The sequence below is a fragment of the Balaenoptera acutorostrata genome, chromosome 9 (assembly GCF_949987535.1).
Source record: "Balaenoptera acutorostrata chromosome 9, mBalAcu1.1, whole genome shotgun sequence".
In the NCBI taxonomy this organism is placed as follows: domain Eukaryota; kingdom Metazoa; phylum Chordata; class Mammalia; order Artiodactyla; family Balaenopteridae; genus Balaenoptera; species Balaenoptera acutorostrata.
Genome location: NC_080072.1, coordinates 46,274,725 through 46,299,571, shown reverse-complemented (window position 1 = coordinate 46,299,571; position 24,847 = coordinate 46,274,725). Strand labels below are relative to the sequence as shown.

Here is a 24,847-nt window from a genome sequence, read left to right as displayed (position 1 = left end):
ATATCCTCATATCTCCTCCCTCTTGCATCTCCCTCCCATCCTCCCTATCCTACCCCTCTAGGTGGTCACAAAGCACCAAGCTGATCTCCCTGTGCTATGTGGCTGCTTCCCACTAGCTATCTATTTTACATTTGGTAGTATATATAAGTCCATGCCACTCTCTCACTTTGTCCCAGCTTACCCTTCACCCTCCCCGTGCCCTCAAGTCCATTCTCTATGTCTGTGTCTTTATTTCTGTCCTGCCCTTAGGTTCTTCAGAACCTTTTTTTTTTTTTATTCCATATATATGTGTTAGCATACGGTATTCGTTTTTCTCTTTCTGACTTACTTCACTCTGTATGACAGTCTCTAGAAGACATTTTAATTTTCAAACCCAGCGAGTCCTGACTCCTTTGTGCTCAATGGTTCTTTCCTTAACGTGTTTTCTCTCTTTTCACATTTGATTATAAGCAGCCAGAAGAAGCCAGGTGACGCCTTTGATATTCCACCTGGAAATCGCCATTGCTAGATTATCTAATTCATTTAGTATATTTTGTATTCTCCTTTCTACCACAGAAGACAGTGTTAATAAAGTTTCCCTGACTGTATTATGCGTGAATGCTGATGTCCCTCCAAATTTATATATTGAAGCCCTATCCCCCAATGTGACCTTGTGTGGAGATGAGTCTTGTGTGGAGGTGATAAAGGTAAAATGAGGTTGTAAGGGTGGGGTCCTAATCTCTAGGGCTGATGCCCTTGTAAGAGGAGGAAGAGACACCAGAGAGCTCTTTCTTTGCCATGTGAGGACACGGTGAGAAGGTGGACATCTGCAGGCCAGAAGAGCTCTTATCAGGAACTGAAGTGGCTGGCCCCTTGATCTTGGACTTCCCAGCTTCCAGAATTGTGAGAAATAAGTTTCTGTTGTTTAAGCTACTCAGTCTGTGGTATTCTGTTATGGCAGCCCACGCAGAACAACACACTATCTAACAAAGATCCCTTTTCCTCCATCTTCCAATGTGATCTTCCTTACTTTCCTTTACGTCCTCATGGGTAGCATCCTTGAAGGCCATCAGATTCCACAGTTTCTTCAATACACTTCCACCTTCTGCCCTCAAAGCCACTGTTCCGTTTTTAGTATTTTTATTACAGTATCATTCCCCTTCCAGGTACCAAAATCTACATTAGTTACCTGTTGCTGCTAATGTAGGTCAAACGCCCCAAAACTTATTGGCTAAAACAGTGATAGTCACTTATTCTCTCTCCTAGTTTCTGTGGGTCAGGAATTCAGGAGCAGCTTGGCTGAGTGGTTCTGTCTCAGGGTCTCTCAGGAGGTTGCCGTCAGATGGTGTCTGCAGTCATTTTACAGGCTTCCTGACGCCTGTGTCTGGGGCCTGGGCTAAGAAGACTTGAACAGCAAGGAGCTGAACAGCCAGCACTCCTCACGTGTCTTTCTCTATGTGCTTTCTCCATGTGATTTCTCCAGCATGGTGCCTTCAGGGTAGCCAGACTTTTTACACGAAGGGCTTTTTACAAGAGGGGCTCCCAAGGCACGTGTTCCAACAGAGAGCCAGGCGGAAGCGGTGTGCTTTTTATGACCCAGTCTTGGAAGTCACAGAGCATCATGTCCGCTGCACTCTATGCATGAGAGTAGTCACAAGCCCTTGGCAGATTCAGTGCGAGGGGGCATAGACCCTACCTCCCACACTGTAGCAAATGCATGTGGGAGGGATACATACTTACATACATATGATCTGACATAAGCACCCAGCACATAGTGGGTCTTTGTCGAATGTTTGTTGCTCATTTAATTGGTTTACTGACCTTGTGGCATAATCATCATAATAATGTTAAGAATAAAAGTAGTAATGATAATAACAACTATAACAACCTTTTTTTTTTTTTTTTTTTTTATTCAAGACCCATTTATTCTCTAGTTCTGCCCACATGGAGACACCCTCCTTGAAAAGGGGTTGAATCCTTCCATTCACTTTAACACCCTGTGCTGAAAACATGTCTTCCGAGGTTTCAACTCCGAGATACACAGTCTTAAAGCACTGATTCTTAAACCTCATCTAGATTTCTCCCCTTGGATGGGGGGAGATGACCCAAACACAGCGAAGAACCGCACAGGACTGTGGGCTCTGCTCGCCCAGAAGACCTTGAAGCTCCCCTGACCAGCCGGCTGGAGCCAGGATTAGGGCCCTGAGACGAGGGGCGCCTGCTGGGCTGCTGCCAAAGCCCCCAGCTCCTGTCCTCTTCACTAGGCTGGCTGTCACCTCTAGTTTCCCTGGAGTGTGGGGATTCCAGACGGTCTCTGCTCACACTTCTGTATCCCGCCTGCAGCCTCAGCACTGCTGATCCACACCAACGTTCCACACACAAGTTATTTCATAAGCCCGCAGGTTCTTTTTCATCAGAGGACATTCCCAAGGCCATGACTTCCCCGGCTCCCCACTGCCCTTGCCGGCAGACTGGATGTGCGTGGCCACCGTGCTGAGTCGGGCACACCCCCGGCTCCCCTCCGGCGCACTCTCCTGCAGAACTGAGGGCGGTGCCCTGGGCGCATCAGCAGGACCTGTCCTGAAGCCAGTCCTAGAGTGACAAGAGCCACACCTGCAGGTCTATTCCACTGACCAGATGCACAGGACTGAGCTGGGCCCACGGACCTTGCTCTGGACTGTGTCGGCTGGTCATTCTTGCCTAGGTTCACAGGCCAACAGCCGCTGTCCTTCCTTTCCTGCTCATCACTGCACCAGCGGGTCACTCCTACCTGCTGCCGTCACACACCTAGCAACCTCGTGTTCCGGGGCCAGCCAAGAACTGAGACCCCAGCAGGCCCCTAGTTCCCAGCAGGCAAACTCCCCATTAAAATACTGCTGCCTAGCCGTGTTCTCGAGGCTTCAGAGCCGGGAAAGTGCGGAGAGGATAGCAATCCGCGGCGCCCACAGCCCCAGACCCACGATGCTCCACGGAGGCGCCGGAACCTCGCCGCACCCACCCCCGCCAACACAAGGGACCTCTGCGCCCGCCTGCCCCGCGAACCCGGGCGCACATCCGACCACCGCGACCCACGATGGAGACACGGGGGGCGGGGCTCGGCCGGCGGCGGGGCGCTGGGGCGGGCGGGGACCCCGGCTCCGGCCCCGAGGCCGCGCGGACCCAGCAGGCCGCCCGCCCTCCCTCCCCGCCGCCCAGAAAGCACAACCATTTATTAATTACTTACTACTCTGTGAAGGACTTCTTTTAAAATTTCCTTTGTGATTGAAGTGTGACTTTTAAGCATCAAAGTTCACAAAGCTTAAGCGTACTGCTCAATGAATTTTTATACATGTTTACAGACCTTTACTCAACCTAGAACTAGAAATAGAAAACTTCCAACACACCATAAAGGTTCCTGCATACCCAATCAATGCCCTTCCTCCTCCCAGATAAACACTCTTCTGATTCCTATCACCATAGATTAGTTTAGCCTGTTCTTGAACTTCGTATAAACGAATGCCTATTTTTGTTTAGCTTCTCGACTCTGCAAAGCACTTTATATGCATTATCTCACTTAATTCTCACAACAATCTTATGAGATAATCAAGAATTTACATGCTGTTTATACGTTGGCCAAGTGTGTTTTGTTTAGCTTGCACAGTGTTTTAAAAAATATTTTGTGTTTGCCTACTTCTAGCATTAGAAGTTGAATGCAATCCCTTGTTATTTTATACCCAGGAAAAGTCATTTATTTTTCCTGCCTTGGCATATGTAGGCATTGAGATTGCAGACTCTAAGGGGAGAACTATTATTGCCTCCAGCCCCTGAGAAAACAGAGGTTCTTTGAGAGGCTAAAAAACATGTGTTTAAAATCCCACATCAAGTTGATGGCAGCAGCGGAATTTGAACTCAGGTCTGTCTTCCTCCAGGACTCCCCTGTTAAGGATCAGAGAAGACAAGTTTGTCCTCCAAGTCTATTGTTTCTGACTCTGAAATGCCCTTGTCTGCAGCCCAACTACCTCTGCCTTAGCCTGTGGGCAGTGCTGGCCACTGTGACCAGCCCTATTCCGACCCCAGTCCGCTCTGACACTCACCAAAAGGATCCCCAAACTCCCACTTGGTCCTGCCAGTCCCAAACACATTCCATGTTGCTTTCTTTTCACATCTTTGCTGGTTCTTCCTGCCTGCAATGCCCACCACCTACTTAGTCATCCATCCTTCAGCCTCAGCCAAAGATGCTACTTTCTCCTTGTTGCTTGCACCTCCCCTGGCCAATCAAATACTTCTTTTTCTTCTCAGCACACTGAGACTCAGTCTTTAAAATTTGCAATGCAATTACCAAAAGATGAGTCAGACTGACCTAGAGTGACTTTTAGGAGTAAGATCAGAGTATCAGTCCCATAAAAGGTTAAAAAAGAAACCTAATGTCATTTATTTGATCTCTGCTAAATGCATCACTAACTTTTTATTGATTCTTAAGAAAGAGCGATGAGAGAAATCTGTGCCACCCCCACTGGGTGCCCAATGAACAAGCAGTCGGAAGTTTGTTACTTCCAGATACCCCACTTGCTTTCCAGATACTTCCGTGGGTTTCAATTCCATCTCAGCGATGCTTGCTGAGCAGCCCTGGGCTTGACGTACAGGCTGGGTGTCTGGGAGAAAGAAAAGAGAGGCTGCAGCCCCGGGTTGGGAGGCATCAGGGGCCTGGTTGAGGGTGTATGTGGAGACAATGGCAGGGTGGAGTGGCAGCTGGTTGAGGGGTACCCGGGCATATTACTAGAGTTCAGGGTTCTTGAACCCGGCCCTATCTCTTCTCTTTGTGAGATCTTGGGCTAGTTATTAACTTCTTGTGGCTTCAGTTTTCTTTTTTTCTTTTTTTTTTTTTTAAAGGTTAACTTTCAAACCATTTTTATTTTATAGCTACTTTATTTATTTATTTATTTATTTATTTTTGGCTGTGTTGGGTCTTCGGTTCGTGCGAGGGCTTTCTCTAGTTATGGCAAGTGGGGGCCACTCTTCATCGCGGTGCAGGGACCGCTCTTCATCGCGGTGCGCGGGCCTTTCACTATCGCGGCCCCTCCCGTTGCGGGGCACAGGCTCCAGACGCGCAGGCTCAGTAGTTGTGGCTCACGGGCCCAGCTGCTCCGTGGCATGTGGGATCTTCCCAGACCAGGGCTCGAACCCGTGTCCCCTGCATTAGCAGGCAGATTCTCAACCACTGCGCCACCAGGGAAGCCCGCTTCAGTTTTCTTATCTGAGAAATGCATATTCCAGGTAACTTTAAGAGTTTTTGGACCTGGGGCAATATAATTGCCCTCGATAGAATTTTGCTTTTCCTCTATGTTTTGAAAACTGGTTCAGAGGTTGGAGAGGCAAAATGATATTTTCTTTCTTACAGCAGTGTTTAGACCACCATGGAAGTGACCTTTTACTGGACATTTACTGTGTGCCAGCCTTGCGCGAGGCAGGCCTGTCACACGCGTTCCCTCCTTCCTCCTTACTACAACCGCTGCCATCTCCCCGGATGGATGAGGACAGCAAAGCTCACAGAGGCGAAGTCACTTGCTGGATGTCACAGGGTCGGTGCATTACTGAAATCTGACTGAGCAAATCATTGGTAAAATAAAGGGTGTCCTTTCTAGTTTATTTTCCTGCTCAACATCTTTACTTGTCCTTTGCCTTTTGATAACAAATCTGGCATATCTGGCCAAAGGCAAAGTCAGTCATAGTACCCCATGTCACGGGCCCAGGATTGGTCCAGGAGGGTGCATGTGGTGTGGACTGGGTGAAACAGAGCCCTTCCCTCTGATTTTACAAACTGGAGCCTGAGAGAGAGCTCTCTTCTTTCTTGGATTATGGTTTCAGAAGGGGGCGGGGCTGGAGGTAGTCATGATCTCTCTCACAACTTGGCGGGGGAAAAGGCAGAGGTGGGGAGAGTGGAGAGAGAGAGAGAGAAAGCTGACGGTAACTGGGTCCCTGGTTCAGTTCCTGTGCTGGACCCTGTTATGTGCTGCCCATATTCTCCTTCAGGAATTGTATTAATCCGCTTGATCTGTCATGACGCAGTACCATAGACTGGGTGGCTTAAACAACAGAAATTAATACTCTCACAGTTCTGGAGACAGGAAAAGTCCAAGATCAAGGTGCCAACATGGTCAGGTGCTGGCGAGGGCTCTCTCTTCAGCTTGCAGTTGGCCACCTACTCAGTGTCCTCACAGGGCAGAGAGAGAGCTCTGGTGTCTCGTCTTCATATTAGGGCACCAGCCCTATTAGATTAGGGCTCCACTCTTATGACCTCATTTAACCTTAATTACATCCTCACAGGCCCTATCTCCAAATACAGTCGCATTGGGCATTAGGGCTTCAAAGTTTGAATTTGGGGAGTGGGGGAGACACACACTTCCAGTTTGTAATGGGAATGAAGGACTGCTTACCTCCATCTGCCTGGGAGCTGCCCGTCTACTACAGGGATTGCCTCAGCTAAAGAAAGCTGCCTTAAAGAATATACAAATCAATTTTCACTGCAAAGTAAAGGAGCTGTTACAGTGGAGGATTACTGGACTGAATGTCAATATTATGACATAGTATGAGTGTGTTTCATGTTTGGTAATTGCAATCATTGTTGCTTTTGTTGTGGTCATCCATGTACAATGCTTGGTGTCAGTCTATCTCTTGTAAAAATAAAATACAGTGTGTGTGTGTGAAAAAAAAAAAAAAAAAAGAAAGCTGCCTTGCTGGTCATCAAAGTCTTGCTTCCTTAACTCAGGACCACTGATAAACACGCAGGGATAAAGGTTTGACATCCTCTCCTCAGCAGTGAAGGGTCATCCCAGCTTCAGAACGCTCCCCAGGTGGCCTGGGGCTTCCGTCAAGTATGACAGGTTCACACCTCAGGTTCTTCCTCCGCCCAGTCCTGCCTCCTTCCCTCCACAGCTCTCCTGAGCAAACTTCCTCCATGCTAATATCCATCTAAGATCCGCTTCCTGGGGAACCCAGCCCCTGCGGCTCCTGCAACTGCTTACTTATCTTTTTAATTCTGTGAGCTACTCCAGGAATGTGTCCTTATTTTTTGCTTAAAACTCTATAAAATCAGAGCTTTAAATCCGTTATTAAAATTACCAAAAGTCCCGTCACCTGTGATCTCAGCTGCCTGGAGCCCTGATGTAGGCGATTCATAGGGGGACGAATGGAAGCCGCGGCAGAACCTCCTTCCAGCACCTGCAGAAGCTGGCTCGCTGGCCTGTGTCTGGGTAAGGATCATGGCTTCCGTTTCTCCTCCACCTTTCAAATCTCGCGGGAATGGCTCTCATTCGTGGAATCAAAACTAGAACCCTGCCGCAAGAGAATCTGGGAAATGTAGTCTTTAGGTTTCCTGCTTCTGTGGATACAGGAAGAGTTCAGGGGGCAGGGATGGTGCTGAGTGCTAACAGTCAGCAACCAGCACAAAATACATTTGGAAATTACAAAAAACATACAACTCAAAGAGCCCCGTGAGATATGAAGGAGAATACATCTGTGAATTTCCTTTGACAAGTAAAATGTACCATGCAAATATAAGGTGTTGCTGGAGAGGGTTCAGAATCGTGGGCAGGACATTTCAAGGAAACAATTCAGTTTTTATTTTTAAAAAACCAGGTAATTGACACAATTATTTTTTGTTTTAATTTTCTGAATAATTATTTCCAAACTCTTGTTTTAAGTGAGTGAATGTATTTATGTGCATTTGTCAGAGAGTGCCTGTTTGTTGTGTGATGGGTTCGCGTATGCAATTTTATGTTTTCTCTGTGTTTGTATGAATCTGAGTGAGGAAGCCTCTGTGTGTGCGTGTGTGTGTGTGTTTGCATGTTGGAGAGTCTCTGTATATGTGTGTATACATATACAGTGTATATGCATGTATTTGTGAATCTGTGTGTGTGCGGGTTGCATGTTGGATTGTCTCTATGTATGTGTGTACACATACTGTGTATATGTGTGTATTTATGAATCTCTGTTCATGTCTGAGTCCACTCCAAATTTTAGTGAGGATGTGAGAATTGGCCTTTCTCAGCACATGGATAAGCACCATAATTGAGCTTCTTTTCTCTCCTTTCTGACAGCCACACGATCTGCTTTCTTGCCCCAGGAGCGGCTCTTTGGCACCAGGGAGCAAAGGGTTACGATTTGTCATTACAGAGAGAAACTGAAGAAGCTGGGAATAGAATACAGAGAGGGTCTTTTTAAATTTTTTTAATTTTATTTATTTTTTTTTTGGCTGCGTTGGGTCTTTGTTGCTGTGTGCAGGCTTTCTCTAGTTGCGGTGAGTGGGGGCTTCTCACTGCAGTGGCTTCTCTTGTTGCGGAGCACCGGCTCTAGGCACGCGGGCTTCAGTAGTTGTGCACGCAGGCTCTAGAGGGCAGGCTCAGTAGCTGTGGCGTTGAGCCATGGGTTTAGTTGCTCCACGGCATATGGGATCTTCCTGGACCAGAGATCAAACCTATGTGCCCTGCATTGGCAGACAGATTCTTAACCACTGCACCACCAGGGAAGTCCCCAGAGAGGGTCTTTGATTGAGCTTGGTGAGCTTTCCAAAGGGGAGGTTTTATAGCACAGTCATGTCAATAAAGGAGTGGAGCTCTGTGCATGTGCATGTGAGTGTGTGTGTCATGCGTGCACACAGACCTGGGCTCAGGCTGGGGACCATGCTAATAAAGTCTAACAGAACATCTGTCCTAACTATTCCTGCAATGCCTTCAGATTCCAGACTAGACCCCTTCTTCTCCCTCCTGATTCCTCTCACCCTCTCTCCCACATCCAGTTCTGTATCTCAAACAGCTCTCTGTCTACAATAATCTCCCCATCCCCACTGCCTTGCCCTCGTGCATTTCTGCTCATGACCATGGCAACAGCCTCTTCAGCGTCTCCTCCCTTCTACCTTCAAATCATTCTACTTGAGAAAATTCATGTTTTCTGCATATAAATTGAACTCCTATTTTATTCCTCCATTCCTCACTGGGTGTAGAAATGAGTCCAGAAGTCAAATGGCTTCCACAAGGAACCCCACTATTGCATTACTGCAGTGAGCTGAAACTTGCAATTCATGTCTTTTAATTAGATAAGCTGCTAATTGAGGAGGGGCAGCCCAACCTGATTTGAGTCTTGATGCAGTGATTAGAGCCTTAATTACAAGGAGAAGAGGCATCATGTTTCCTAATCTAGTCTTATCCCTGTTCACACTCCTGGCTGCAGCTGCCATGGGGAAGGCAGGGAACATTCTGGACTATAAGATGGCTCTTCAGTGGCTGGGGCTGAACCAAGCCCTGTGGGAGGACAGGTCTCCCCATTAAAGATGTTTTTCTGCATGGGACTGGTCTTGGCTTTTTCAACTTCACAGGTGAATCTGGAAAGGACAGGATTTCATCCTCCCACACCAGTAGAAAGTCACCCTGCTTTTGAAGCAGCTTCTGAATCATTCTAAATCATTCAGAAAAGCAATTGCCTCCCACCATTTTGCAAGGGCCTTGCTTCTTCCTTCCCTCTGTTCTTCTCTTTGTACCAGGCCCTTAATTATGAATTAGCTCCATGAGGTTGAGCTGTCTGACATGATCTTCACTGTATCTCTAGCACTGAGAGCCTTGCACAGGATTGATATTCAGTATTTTGTCATTGTATGAACATTCCAGATACTCATTGATACTGTTCTTGACTCCAAGTAAACAGACTACCAGATATATCTCCAGGAAAGATGGGTTTGTTTGAGATCAGCAGAGAATTGTACTTCGAGGTCTGCAACCATGGAGAGCCACCTGCAAGTCCCCACACAACAAGGGAAGGAGAATGCTTTTATAGAGGGGAAAAGGAAGTTGGGAGGGCTAGAGTAAACAGAGAGTCCATGGCTTTTCATTGGCTGAATTGTTGCTAGGATAGAAGAGTCTTTCTTCTTCCTGTTGGGTTCGGCTGTCATGGCAGGGCATGAGAGCTCCCCCTTCTGGTCTTCTGGTCTCTTGACTCTATTTAGTTGAGGTTTCTGTTTGTTAATTTCACACTGGGATACAAAGATGAATCCGACATAGATCCTGCTTTATAGAGGACGGAGACAAGGAAACCAGCAATTAAAATACAGCCAGGCAAGGGCAATGTGAGAGGTGAACACAATGCGATAAGGGAGCCTAGAGGAGTAGAATCTGACTCTCCTGCAGTCAGCAAATATTTCCTGGACGAGGAGATGACCAAGCCGAGTCTTAAAGGTTGTGGTAGTTTTCTAGGTGGAAAAATGGGGGAAAAGCATTCTAGGTACAGAGAATAGCTTGGGCAAAGTTGTGAAGGAAGCATGAAGTACCAGGATGTGTTCAGGGAATTGTAAAACGTTTGGAGTGGCTGGAACATAGGGATGAGGAGGCAAGTGGTGGGATGTAGGGCTGGAAGGTCTGGTCCTGGGGGCAGGGCCGCAGTGTGTGACTGCAGGCCGTTCGCTTTATGAGGACACCTGCCAAGGCGCGGAGGGGCTGAAATACAGCTCTGGCTCCACCTGGTAAGCACGTGCTTATAGCTACATCCTCCCAGATGAGGCTCTACTTCTAATTTACAAAAAAGCTCCTATGGGCCAGCAGTGTCTCTGTGGAGGGCCTTGCAGATCTTGCTAAGAGTGCACCTCTATTGGGGGCAGTGGTTTTCAAACTTTGCTCGTTGGAATCACCTGGAGGGCTTGTTAAGACAGAGATAGTGAGGCCCCACCCTTAGGGTTTCTGATTTAGTAGGTCTGGGGTGAAGCCTGTGAATATGCATTTCTTATATATTTCAAGTGATGCTAATGCTGCTGGTCCAGGAACCACACTCCAGGAATTACTGATTTGGGTAATAGGAAGCCACTGGACAGGGTTAGGTAGCAGAAGCAGAGCCAGGGCTCCAGGTAAGAGGGATCTGTTTTCTGAGATTAGGGTTCTGGTATCCCTTGAGAACCAGTTAGGGCAGCTGAATATATCAAGGACAGTGGATATACAGTATTCCCCATCTTGTCCTGTCAGGTGAAGTTTAATGGCTCTGTTCATTCAAGTAGGACTTCTATTCAAGGGGCTCCCTGTTTAAGAAGTTTTTGCCCACAGATGATTTAAGGAGTGGCCATATCATTACAAGAAGCTCACCCCTAGGGCTTTTACTTAGTGATCTCCCAAATGATTTAAATATTTGTTTACACTTTATTAATTACTCTCTGGAGAAGCTGGGCACCAGAGACACCTAAAGCCACCAACTAAAAGATGAGTCGTACCTGGTGATAAAGCTTCTTTGGAAACTCTTATTAGTTCAATAAATACTTGACTTTAAAAGTATAATGTGTGTGTGTGTGTGTGTGTGTGTGTGTGTGTGTGTGTGTTTGGAGAAGGTGTAAGGGAAGGAAGGACATGGAACCACAATGTGTCAGGACCTCACACACATTAGTAAATGTGCACTGAATAAAGATGGAGTGGATGGAGCCCAGTGATGGAGACTCCTGGGAGAGGCTGAGTGAGGGAATCTGGGCTGACAGGAAGCTGTCAGGTGGTATCTGGTTCTGGGCTAGGGTTTGGAACTTGGCTTGGGAAGCCAGAACTTCCTGGAGCCCAGTCCTCTGTTGTGGCCCCCGAACATCCTAATAAGATGTCCTTGGACACGGAGAGAGAATGGTGGTACCCTTCCCTCCTTTGGGGGCTCAGGCCCAGCCTGCCCTCATGTTGGGGACTGGAGATGAGAGGTGGTGGGGGTAGAGGGAGTCCATCTTTATTCTCTGGTTAGAATATCGTCTCCAGGATAAATTAGCTTTGGACAGGGGTAGGGAGAGTGGCTGCTGGGAAGAGCAGCCAACCTGTTTATCTTCAGCCTATTTCTAACCTCAGCCCCAGCCTTTCCTGAGAGCCAGGGCAACACAGGTGCAGTGAGATCTCTCTTAACCACTGATTTAGGTTGCCCATTAGAGAGCCTGGCTGAAGGGCTGCCATCCCCAACTAGCTCAACTGTTTCCAAACTGAGCCTGTCAGCAGTGTTATTGGGAGAAGGAAAGCCTTGTCAAAAGAAGCCAGATTCTGCCTCTAGATGTCAAGGAGAAAAGGAGACAGGAGGATGAGGAGGAGAGTCCTCTCAGAGGCTGCAATCAAGATCCGGTTGTTCTTTTTTTTTTTTTTTTTTTTTATTATCAATTTCTTTTTTTTTTTTTTAATTAATTAATTTATTTTTGGGTGTGTTGGGTCTTCATTTCTGTGCGAGGGCTTTCTCTAGTTGCGGCGAGCGGGGGCCGGGGGCCACTCTTCATCACGGTGCGCGGGCCTCTCACTGTCGCGGGCTCTCTTGTTGCGGAGCACAGGCTCCAGACGCGCAGGCTCAGTAATTGTGGCTCACGGGCCTAGTTGCTCCGCGGCATGTGGGATCTTCCCAGACCAGGGCTCGAACCCGTGTCCCCTGCATTGGCAGGCAGATTCTCAACCACTGCGCCACCAGGGAAGCCCAAGATCCGGTTGTTCTTAATTAAGACAGCTCCAGGCAGTACCTTTCCATAATTCCCCATTAAAGGGTCCTGCTGTATGAGTCACTGCAGGAGTATAGTTCCTCGAGTCAGCACTATTCTGTGCCTGAGGCTCCTCAAATCAAAAAGCCAATCCATCTCAATCACCCAGGCTTTCTGAGCCTCTGGGATGTCATTGACCCTGTGCCAGATACCGTGCCCAGCCTAGAGAGGGACACAGCCATACATACGGCTTTAGTCCCTGCCCCCCCCCCCACCAAGGCAAAAGCCCCAGCTAGACCCTTAGAGGAGGAATAGGGATTCAGAAGCACTTGGGTGTGAGGCTACTCCAGGTGGGCTTGGTCCTTCCTGTGATGACTGGGAGGTAGCATGGGACAGAGGGGAGCCTAATGGATTTGGAGATGGAAGGTCTGAGTTTCATTTGTTTAGCAAAACTTTGTTGTCTCATGGCAACCTCCCACAAAGTAGGGAACAATCTGCAAGGTAGCGGAAGGACGGTTCCTCACAAGACTGCCTATCTTGGCGATGTTCTTGGGAGGATGCCAGGGTGTTCTGCAAAGATATAGGTCAGACCGTGGAGAAGCCTTGGCTGTGTGGCCCATGTGGAAATGTTCAAGGTCATTGTGCTGCCATGGCAGAGCTGCTCCTTTACAAAATGCTTTTGAAAACTTTCCTGAAATAGATACTTAGAAATAGATACTAATAGATACTTAGTCATACTAAAAGTGACTCAGCAAGAATCAGGAAACTTGACTAGACCTATAACTATGAAATGAACTAGAAATAATACTTAATAATCTAATTCAAAAGCTACCAGGTTTAGATGTTTTTACAGGAGAGTTGTAGGAAACCTTCAAAAATCAGATAATCCCTCTTAAACTAATTCACATAATTCAAAAAGCAAGAAAGCTACCATTTGTGAGCTATTTAACAAAAAACAGACATGGATAAAATAAGAAACAAATTATGGAGTAATCTATCTTATTAACATAAATGCAAAAATTTTAGGTAAACCAGTTGTAGTAAGAAAAATAATACAGCCAAGTAGGATTTATCTCTGGAATTCAAATGTTCAATATGAGAGAATAAGTTGATGTAATATACCTCATTAACAAATTAAAAGAAAATTCATATGATTTTCTTAATACAGAAAATCATTATGTATAAGTTTATATATAATTTATTATTATATATAATAGAGTACATATCATTTATAATATATATTACTAATATATTGTTGTCATTTATTATTAAAATTATTAGAAAGTTAGAAGAAAATTGTCATGATCTGACGTAGTGTATCAAAAACCCAAAATGCACATGCAAAAGCAGGCCTAAGATAATTTTGGAGAAGAAGCAGGTTTGGGCAGGAGGTGGTAGGATGATTCTCTACCAAATATCCAGACTTTTGATAAAAACTGTGTGTTATTGGGAGAGCAATAGAGAAATAGACAATAGGAGAGCCCAGAAACAACCCATGTAAACATGGAGTCTTGAAGCATGGCAGATGTGGCATTATAAATTGGTGAAGAAGGAGAGACTATCAATAAACAAATTAGTTATTTATATGGAAAAATAAAATTATATCCATACCTTTTACCAAATGCAAAAATATATTCCAGATAGGTTAAAGATATAAATTGAAAAGCAAACCTGTAAAACTTTTGGAAGAAAATAAAAGAGAATATCTTTAAGGCTTTCTGGTTAGGAAGGACTATCTTAAGTAAATTATAGAAAGCAAAACCAGAAAAAGATCGACGATGTTGACCACCTTAAAACTGAAAGCTGAACCATAAATCAAATGAAATGACAAGACCTAGACTGGGAGAAGATTTTCTTCAGTCCAAGTTGAATTAACATTCAGTATACCAAAAAGACTCGTTTAAATCAGTAAGAAAAAGAAAAAGCCAGAAAATCAGGAAAAGAATATGAGCAGGCAACTTATAGATGAAGAAACTTATAGACCAATAAACATGTAGAAAGATGTTCCTGACTGAGCCCGTGAGCCACAATTACTGAGCCTGCGCGTCTGGAGCCTGTGCTCCGCAACAAGAGAGGCCGCGATAGTGAGAGGCCCGCGCACCGCGATGAAGAGTGGCCCCCGCTTGCCGCAACTGGAGAAAGCCCTCGCACAGAAACGAAGACCCAACACAGCCAATAAATAAATAAATAAATAAAAATTAAAATTAAAAAAAAAAAGAAAGATGCTCCTGCTCATCCTCACTGGCAAAAGTTTTGAAGCAAATCACATCAAGTTTTAGAGAGAATGTGGGGAAGTGGGATCTCATACACAGATCTGTGAGGGTGCGGATGAATGTAGCTCCTTTGGGGAGCAATTTACAGACTGTAAAATTGAAGATGCATGTTGTATCAGCCAGTGTTCTGGCTGGAAACAGGTGGCACACTCCAGTGTATAATTTGAGGAGAGTTTAATAACGGGGCTATTTAGAAAGTCAGGGACAAGATGCTGGAAAAGCACAAGGAATAGTGCACTCCCCAGGAACTAGTGTTAGTGGGAACTTACCACACCCAGGCCTGAAAGGGAAAGATGAGGGAGCTGTTATTGGAATCTGGAGACAGAGATGGCCTTGAGGAGAAGTCAACCTGCGACCTCTAATGGAGGGACCTAGCCAGCCAGCTGCAATCCCATAGGGAGGGCTCTAGGGAAATAAAAATCATGACTCACTTTCCTCCCCCCTCCAATCTCCCATTGGTCCTCTCCATTGGCCAAACACAACATGAGGCAGAAGGCAAGGAGCCTGGTGATTAGTCCACATAATTCAGCTTCCTGGGCTCTAGAGAAGGAATGAAAAGGGTGGAGGGTAGTATCTGGAAGGGTGAACAAAAGATCGTTAATCACACTTCTGCCCTTTGACCAGCTATTCCACTCCTAGGAACATACCTGAGACAAGTTCATACACTTGTGCACAGGAGGTGTATGCCAAGTTGTCTGTTACAGCACTGTTAAGAAGAATACTAGAGGGACTTCCCTGGTGGTCCAGTGGTAAAGAATCCGCCTTCCAATGCAGGGGACATGGGTTTGATCCCTGGTCAGGGAGCTAAGATCCCACATGCCACAGGGCAACTAAGCCCGCGCACCACGACTACTGAATTCACGCATCTCACCTAGAGAGCCCGCGTGCCGCAAACTGCGTAGCCCAAGTGCCCTAGAACCCCGTGCACCATGACTAGAGAGAAGCCCGTGTGCCACAACAAAAGATTCCGCACACCTCAACAAAGACCTAATGCAGCCAAAACAAAACAAAACAAAATAAATGAAAAAAAGAATACTAGAGAAAAGTGGAAACAACCAAATTGTCCCCCATTAAGTTGTTACATAACTGTGTTGTATAAACTGTGGTTTATTCATAAGATGAAATGTCATACCGCAATTAAAATAGATGAACTAGAGATACACGTATCAATTCTGTAAATCTCAAAAAGATAATATTGAGTGGATTTGCGATTTGGGACAACACGGATAAACCTGGAGGACATTATGCTAAATGAAATAAGGCAAGACACAGAAGGACAAAGGCTTCATGATACCACCTATATGAGGTATTTAAAATAGTCAAACTCATGGAAGCAGGGAGTAGAATGATGGTTGCCAGGGGCTGGAGGCTGAGGGAAACAGGGACATTTGTGTCAAAGGACACAAAGTTTCAGTTATGCAAGTTGGATAAATCCTAGAGAGCTACTGAGTAGCATGAGCCTGTAGTCAACAGCACTGTACTTTTGGAAGTGACAGATATATTTATGCATCGATTGTGGTGATGGTTTCACGGATATATACTTATTTCCAAACTCATCAACTTGTATACATTAAATATTTACAGCTTTTTGTTATGTCAATGATAATAGTTAAAAAAACAAACAAACAAACAAAATAAACAGTGGGCTTCCCTGGTGGCGCAGTGGTTGAGAATCTGCCTGCCAATGCAGGCGACACGGGTTCGAGCCCTGGTCCAGGAGGATCCCACATGCCGCGGAGCAACTGGGCCCGTGAGCCACAACTACTGAGCCTGCGCGTCTGGAACCTGTGCTCTGCAACGAGAGAGGCCGCCATAGTGAGAGGCCCGCGCACCGCGATGAAGAGTGGTCCCCGCTTGCCGCAGCTGGAGAAAGCCCTCGCGCAGAAACGAAGACCCAACACAGCCATAAATAAATAAATAAATAAATAAATAAATAATTAATTAATTAAAAAAAAAAAACAGTAACAGTCATTTATTTTGCTGCGGAGTCTGGGATTAGACAGGGTTCCGTGAGGCAGTCCTTTCTCCATCTCTCACAGTGGTGGTAAGGGCTGGGGTCACATGGAAAGTTCTTCTCAGTCTGAGGTAGGGGCTGAAAACATTCAAGCAGCTGGACCTGAAAACAAGAGGGGCTCTTCAGGCGTCTCTCTCCCTTTCCCTGTGCTCTTTGCCTGGTGGCCTCAGGGTAGCTGAAATTCTTACTGGTGAAAGGCTTCAAAGCTTCCCAAGAGAAACTGGCAAAGGTGCATGACCTTTTCTCACATGGCTTCTGAAGCCACAGAGGGTCACGCCTTGCCACATTCAACTCAGTTCCCTGTGGCAGTCACAAAGACTATGAAAATGAACACAGTTAATGTACTTGAAGCTTTCCAAGCCGGTGCTTGGCATAGAGTAAGTCCTAGGTGGGTTAAAAAAAAAAAAAAAAAAAAAAAGAATACACAGGGATTCCTGAATTTTCTAGCTGGGGATTTTAGTGCTTACAAATAGACACGTATGCTCTAACTGGTCCATGGATGGGAACTTTCCTGTCTCCGCAGACTCCATCTGCTGTTGCTGTGTATGTCTTTCTCTTCACTGCCCTTCTGCCCTTTCCTTCTTCACCTCCACATGGATACGCCAATAATCTGTGTCTCATAGCTACGTACCATCAAAGATATGAACCTTGAACCTTCCTTTGAACTCATTCTTTCAGTCATTCGGCAATCACTGCTGGAGCGCCTGCTATGAGCAGGTCGCTGTTAGAGGACCTGGAGAGAGAGTGAAGACAGAATCTGGGTCTTCTGCCAGCATCTGAGCAAGCGGAGGCCAGCTTGTTAGCTTGTAGGCAGGGGAAAGCTCAGATCCTTCACAGTTCTTGACACCACGCAGGGGGATGTGTGTTGTTCTGTAAGGAACCACAGGATGTGTGTGCGCGCACACATGCGTGTGTGGGAGTGTGTGGTGGACGATGGGACCCAGAGGAAGGACAATGGTCACAGCATGAGGATATGTGTATATATTTAGCGAAGGGGCCAGCGGGAGGAGGCACCATGGGAAAAAGGACATTTGAGCTGGATCTCAAAAGGCGAGTAGGAGTTTTCCAGGCAGACTCTGTAGGGAAGGGCATTTTTGGCAGAGGAAGAGAATGTGCAAAGGTCCAGAGAAATGTTTGGGGAAACTGGGCAGTCTGACAAGAGCAGATAAAGAGGCAGCTCCAGGAATCCTGCCCAGAATTCCCAAGTTACCCCCACACAGGTGGCCTTTGGCAACCTCATATGGTGCCACGGAGCTTTGAAGTCAGATGGAACTGAGTTTGAGTCAGACCTTGCACTTGGGTCCTCTGTGATATAGGAGAAAACCATTCTCTGAGCTATAATTTCCTCCTCTTTAAAATGGGATAATAATATCTTCCTCACAGAGGCAGATAGAGATGAAATGAAATGATGTATGGGAAAGCACTTGGCATTGTGCCTGGCCTGTTGTGGGTACATGAAAATAGTAATTATTACTCTCCTATAGGGCTGCTCCGAGGTGTGTGTGCACACACGTGAATACAGGAGGATAACAGGTGCCTCACAGGGAGGTATACATGGCAATTCCCTTTCCCCCTTATTGTCTAATACCTTCCTTAATGGGAGGCAAATTAATGTGGAGTAAAGACAAACCAGGGTCCCAATTATAGCTCTGCCACTTACCACCTGTATCATTCTGGCAAATTACATCCCTTCTCTGAACCTTCATTTTATTATCTGTAAAATGGGAGGTATTAAGTCCTAACTCATGGTATGAGGGTTGAAAGGGGATAATACATCTAAAGTACCTGGCATAGTTTTTAGGAGCTCAGAAACTATGACTGTGATGTGAAATTGCTTTGTACAGCATATAGCACTGTACAATGTAAGAGGTTATTATTTTATTGAGGCAAAATTCATGGATCCAAAGGTTAGTGGCTATTTCAAGCCAAGGTTTCATTTTTCTGCTGACTCTTTGTTGTTGGGGATGGAGTCATGGAAAACCTATGCCTTCATTTCCTGTACTATCTGGTGACTGACATTGTTCCTTACACCCTGCGGCCATCAGGCAAGCCACAAAGCAGCCCAACCAATGTCAAAACAAAATGCAAGGTTGTGTCTTGACGTCCAGGGGAAAGAACATGTTTGTAATTGTGTGAAATGTGATGCAACAAGAAACATGGACAGTATGGCAAACAAGTTAAATTGACTGTGAAACCTAGTGATTCTAAGACAGCTTAAAATTTGAGATTTGAAAATTTTCTATAAAAAAACAATAAGAAAATTGTGAGCGCCATCTTGTGGAGAGATCTCTATTAAAACATCGTATTGGAGAATCACTTCCTCTATGTAGAACCTCTAAAAAGGCAGACAGCACCCATCCATCCACTTTCCCACACATCTATCCATTCATCCACCCAATAATCCATTCAATTATTTTTTCATTTGTTTGAATGCTTTCTATGCTTTGGTCCGGGGATGCCAGGACCCTGCTTGGAAGGAGCCTACAGAGGGTGATGGCAGATATGGGCAAACCAACAGTTCTGGGAACCTTAATGGAGGGCACTTAATTCAGTTCTTGTTGTCGTTGAGGTGCAGGAGACAAGCAGGGCAGGCTTCCTGATGGAAGCGGCACCTAAACTGACATCTGAAGGATGAGGTTCTAGGTGAGAAGAGGAGAGCCCTAGAGTCCTAAATTGGGCTACTTTTTCTGTGCTGCCCTCCTGTCCCCACCTTAGTAGTGATGACAAATTGGAGTGTGTCCAGCAGACAGTGTTTAGTTTGGTGAGAAGACACTTAAAGAAGCTGGGGAAGAGCTGCGAAATGAAGTGCCTGCTAAGTTGGACAGATTCTGTTACATAAGATGAATGCCACCTATTAATATTAGAAGGTATTAATAGCTGCTATTATGTTGAGTTCTTCATTTAATAGAATTCGTTATCCTCACATCAGCAGAGCTGTGTTATTATGGGCCATTGGTCAAGATGTGGGAATGGCCTCATTACATGTGGCTGGACACATAATAATGTTCTGCATCTGGAATCTACCTCTATTACCTGTTACAGGTTGTTAACTGATAAATGTATTATGGAAAAAAGGCTCAGCACCAAACTGGTTAAATCGGCCAGTGCTTGGCCCACATTTGAAGGATGGATGGCCCTTTAGTCATCATCCTCCATCCCTTTTCAGAATCCTGGAATTAATGCTGAGCAGAACTTTTTGCCTTAGCAAAGCAAGCAGGAGTCTCAGCAGACGTGAGCAGGGCCTGCTATCTTCAGACAGAACGAGTGCTCTTCAGCTCAGCACAGTCCCCACCATGCTCAATCGTCTCTGGACTTTAAACTGTGCATCCATTATCTTTTGCATCACCTTTACACTATTGCTCTCCTTATGACAGAGAAGTATTTCCTTACACCCACATCTTTAGTAACACTATTGAAAAAATTGACCAAAAAGGGGTTGCGTATTTTATGCAACACAGTGGAAAGAATATTTCTTTGTGGGATTTTTTTCTTTTTTAAAAAATTTATTTATTTATGGCTGTGTTGGGTCTTCGTTTCTGTGCGAGGGCTTTCTCTAGTTGCGGCAAGCGGGGGCCACTCTTCATCGCGGTGCGCAGGCCTCTCACTATTGCGGCCTCTTCTTGTTGCGGAGCACAGGCTCCAGACGCGCAGGCTCAGTAATTGTGGCTCACGGGCCTAGTTGCTCCGCGGCATGTGGGATCTTCCCGGACCAGGCCTCGAACCCGTGTCCCCTGCACTAGCAGGCAGACTCTCAACCCCTGCGCCACCAGGGAAGCCCTCTTTGTGGGATTAAAAAACATTCATATGTGTTTTATGTATAAACCAAGTTTATCTGTGTCTTAAAGCTTGGCCATCTCCTTCACTCACAGTATTTTCTTGGGCTTTCTGGGTATTTGCTTCAGGATACGCAGGAGCAGCCCTGAGCAGTGTCCTAGAGCAGACATTGTTGGCCTTGACTGTCCCCCCTCCCTGGTGGCACCTCCTTCCCAGGTCCCTGCACTGTCCACGAGCAGGCTGCCCACATTGAAAGGGCCATGGATGGGACTTAGGGGCAAAGCCTTTACATTTCAACAATTTCTTCTAATGGATCCTTGCTTCCCTTCTTTAGTTCAACTTAAGTCAAAAGCAATGTGATGTTTTATTGGGATGGCCTTGGTGTTTCACTGTCTACAGTCAACTGTGTCTAAAATAATTTGTTTTCTTTGCAGCCAGCCAATGATCTGTGAGTCTACTAGTCAGGCTCCTGCCTCCCAGCCCTCACCCCCTCCACAGTCAGGGTAAATGGAGTCTCAGCTTCAGGCTCTGTCCTCCCAGCCTCCTTCCTCCAGGCTCTGGAGCTGGTCCTGTCTTCAGTGGGGCAGGTGGGAGGAAAGATACTGTGGGGATGGGGGTGAAGGCTGCCCTGCTGCCTATCTGGATCTAATTCTTACCTGATCTGCTGTGAGGCTTCTGCTTTGTCCCTCTGACCAAATGCTAGCCCTTGAGGACCTTCCAGAACTTTCTGTTCCTATTTAGAACAGTTAAAGTGCTCAGATGAACTGTTTCTCCATTCAAGCTGCTGGCCCATTCAGCATTCTTCAGGGGAAAGGACTGTGAACAAGGAGGCCATAAAAGAGTAAAGAAGTCAGTCTGACCCCTCAAAAATATTTACCATACCCACTGGCCAATAGAGGGGAAACTCCACTGTATCAGAGAAACTGATGATGTAATGTTCAGGAAATAACAGTGCTCCAAACTTAAATGATGTATGGACCCCTTTTAAAGGAAAAAATGCTGACTAGTTATTTTATTATCATAAGTAACTTAAATATGTGTAGACATTAACCTAGGTATAATCTCCTTAAAAACCAAATGTATACATTTAAATAAAACAACATTGTGTAAATGTTATCATTCAGATAAACCTTTACAAATTTATAAAGTATAAACAAATCCACAAATCTAACAATATTCCTCTATTCTAAATAGCCTCCATTATAAATATCATGATATCTTTTTTCTACAGCATGTAGTGAGGGCATTTGTTTTTCACTTGACAATGACCACATCATTTGTGTGGAAGTCGTCCTGTTCAACTTCCATTAGCCTGAGTTAGCAAACAGTTCTCTTTGTCCTCTATGCTGTCATAAACACAAACCTACACGCTGATACGGAAATTCTGTGGTTGAGCTTGTCAGCCAGTTGATCCACAAGATACTTGTATTGATTATTTTTAGATTTTCATCAAAATGAAAACATAAAATTCAAATAAAATGTCAAAAACTCATGAACCCAGAGAAAATGTCCCAATAGTTTGAGAAACACGAGTGTGAAAAGCCCAATGGCATGAATGTCTCCCTGGTGTGGGAAATGGAGGGGAGAACGAAGGACTTCTTAAACTGTCAGAGGGTGCCCAGATTAGTTTCTATCTGCTTTAATCTATATCTCCTCAAAGCTGGTCTGCTCTCAGATTTACTGGGGAACCAGAGGCAGCCTAACTACTCGTACGAGTTCTGATCCTCGACTCTCATTCTGTCTGACTGTCTGCTGCCAGACCTCTCCTGCAGTGAGTGCTTGCCATCCTCCATCCTCAGGTAGCTCATAACAGATCTGAGGTCTTCTCAGGAGCCACTCAGAGTGGGGTTAACGGTTGGACTAATTTGATGCCCAATCCACTGATTTTGGGGCCAGAGCAAACAGAATTCTCCCCTATCACCCAACCCCGATGGGGGTGGGATTAGCAGAGAGCTTACGTTCTAGAATTAGACTGCTCTTTGATGCCGAGAGTGTCCAGGTGGGGAGTTGGGAGGACAGCAAGTTCAGTTTCTACAGTCTCATAGCTCCGACCTCACTTAATTTGGAAAGTCTCAGAACAGTAGCGGATGAGGCCCTTCCGCCCTTGTTGAAAGATGACACTGAAGGCACAGCCAGAGAGCTTCATCCCACCAGTGGCTGCCGCACCATGAAGTCAGAAGGAACCTCAGGCCATCTTTCCTTCCTAATGGCTGGAAGCATATGTCTCAGGCAGAATTTATGAAGATATCACTTTATTCTTTGTCTCCTCATTTGTGAGTCGGTACACAAATAACTTGTTTTCTGGAGCTTCAGGGAAGCTCAGATTGACATGTTAGCCAGGAAGTAATGTGTCTTCTTTCTGGGATGGCTGTTTGTATGCATTCCAATCCAGATAAAAATATGTCAGAATTTGTTCAAAATCTATCAGGTGGGCCATTTTCTCAATGGCAAACAGATGGCTCCTTTGAGTTATTCAGAGGTAGAACATTTTCCCTTTTGTTCATCTCAGTTTTTATGGTTTAAAAGAATTAGTGTTTAATCCCAATTCCAAAATCGTTAATTAGTCTGTATTTGCTTCACTAAATCTGTTAAATAGATTTTTATCACTTCAGCTACATCTCCCTGGCAGCATATGGTATCAAGTTTGCAGAAATAATGTTGGTTTTACAGCCAAAAATCAGAGGTTAAACCTCCAGGACTACAGATGTGACAGCATTAAAGGGAAATTCATCACCCCAAAGGCTTTCATTCCCATATAATTTAGAATCAGCCCAAACATGAACCAATGTTCTTTTTTCTCTTTCATTCTCAAGGAGCACAGTGGCTCAGTTCCTTTTTGATTTATGTGTGTGATTGTTGCTGATGAGAGCTCCTGGGGAGACCTCAGCCCACCCCAGCCATAGCCTTGGAAAATTAGCAGAGGATCTTCTTGCTCAACCCCTTCTCTCTTGCTTTCAGGGGCTTCCATCCCTGGCTAGTGCTATACAAGACCAAGGCAATTTATCAATTCAGTTGATAAAGGGTGGGGTAGGAAGAGCTGGGCAGACACAAGCTCTGTAACTTCATCTACAGGTAGGGGGCATAACAGAGCAGTAAAAGTAAGGCAGACTCTTGCAAACCGGCAGTTTCGAACTTGAATCAGCGGACTAGGGGGAAACAATTAAGTGATAGACAGCAAATAATCCTAAAGGCTGGGGATATTTGGGGGAGTGGGAGAAGGCGGAATTGGATGAAGATAGTCAAAGGGTACAAACTTCCTATAAGATAAATAGGTCCTAGGGGTATAATGCACACATGATAGATATAATTGACACTGCTGTACATTATATTGGAAAGTTGTTAAGAGAGTAAATCCTAAGCGTTCGCATCACAAAGAAAAAATACATATTTTTCGAACTCTTTAATGTATCTATATGAGATAACGGCTGTTCACTACACTTATTGTGGTCCTCATCTCATAATGTAAGTCAAATCATCATGTTGTACAACTTGAGCAGGGCTGTGTGTCAATTATATCTCAATAAAACAGAAAGAAAAAAGACTGGGGGTGTTTGAGTAACAGGGAAAGGCTGTTGGACAGTAGTAATCAATCTAGGTATCTGTGGTAGGCTGGTCCTTGAAGATATCCACATCCCAATCCTCAGAACCTGTGAGTGTTACTTTACGGGGCAAAAGTGACCTTAGAGATGTGATTAAGTGAAGGCTCTTGTGAAGGGGAGAGTATCCTGGATTCTTTGGATGGGCCCTAAATGTAGCCACAAGTGGCTTTATAGGAGAGAGGCAGAGTGAGATTAGAAAGAAGAGAAGGCAAGGTGGTGATGGAAACAGAGACTGAAGTGATGCCCTTTGAAAATGGATGAAGGAGCCACAAGCCAAGGAATTCAGGCAGGCACTCGCAGCTGAAAAGACAAGGAAATGGATTCTCCTCTCACAGAAGGAACCAGCACTGCTAGTATCTTGACTTTAGTGAAACTGATTTCAGACTTCTGACTACCAGAACTGTAAAATAATAAGTTTGTGTTGTTCTAAGCCACCACCTTTGTGGTAATTTGTTACAGCAGCCATAGGAAAAGAATGCAAGTATCTTTTCCTTGCCTGATGCCAAAGAGTTCCACTGCAGCAGTCAGAAGTATTTTCCAGGGGCAAGGAGAGCTGGAGGGGGTCAGCATAGGGCATTCCCTTCCTCAGGAAGTTCCTCCTTGTTATAGGCATGGTCTGCTGCAGCTGGAAGCAGACGTGGAAACAGCAGCTGTGAAGATCTGTGCAGTGGGGAAAGAACATTTCTGAGCATCATGGACAGTAGGCAACTGTAGACACAGAGACTGAGAATTCTCGGCAATTGACATATTTGCATAAATATTAGGAAAAGGCCAGATA

At 45.4% G+C, this 24,847-nt stretch overlaps 1 long non-coding RNA gene across 1 annotated transcript in view; it reads right to left on the bottom strand.

Annotated features, from left to right (window-relative positions):
* LOC130708824 (uncharacterized) overlaps window positions 1-7,227 on the bottom strand; it is a 66,865-nt gene extending 59,638 nt beyond the window's left edge. Inside the window, exon 1 of the long non-coding RNA XR_009009217.1 lies at window positions 7,093-7,227. This is a non-coding gene — a long non-coding RNA (uncharacterized LOC130708824). The remainder of the gene's footprint in view (window positions 1-7,092) is intronic.
* Between the last annotated feature and the right edge of the window lie 17,620 nt (window positions 7,228-24,847).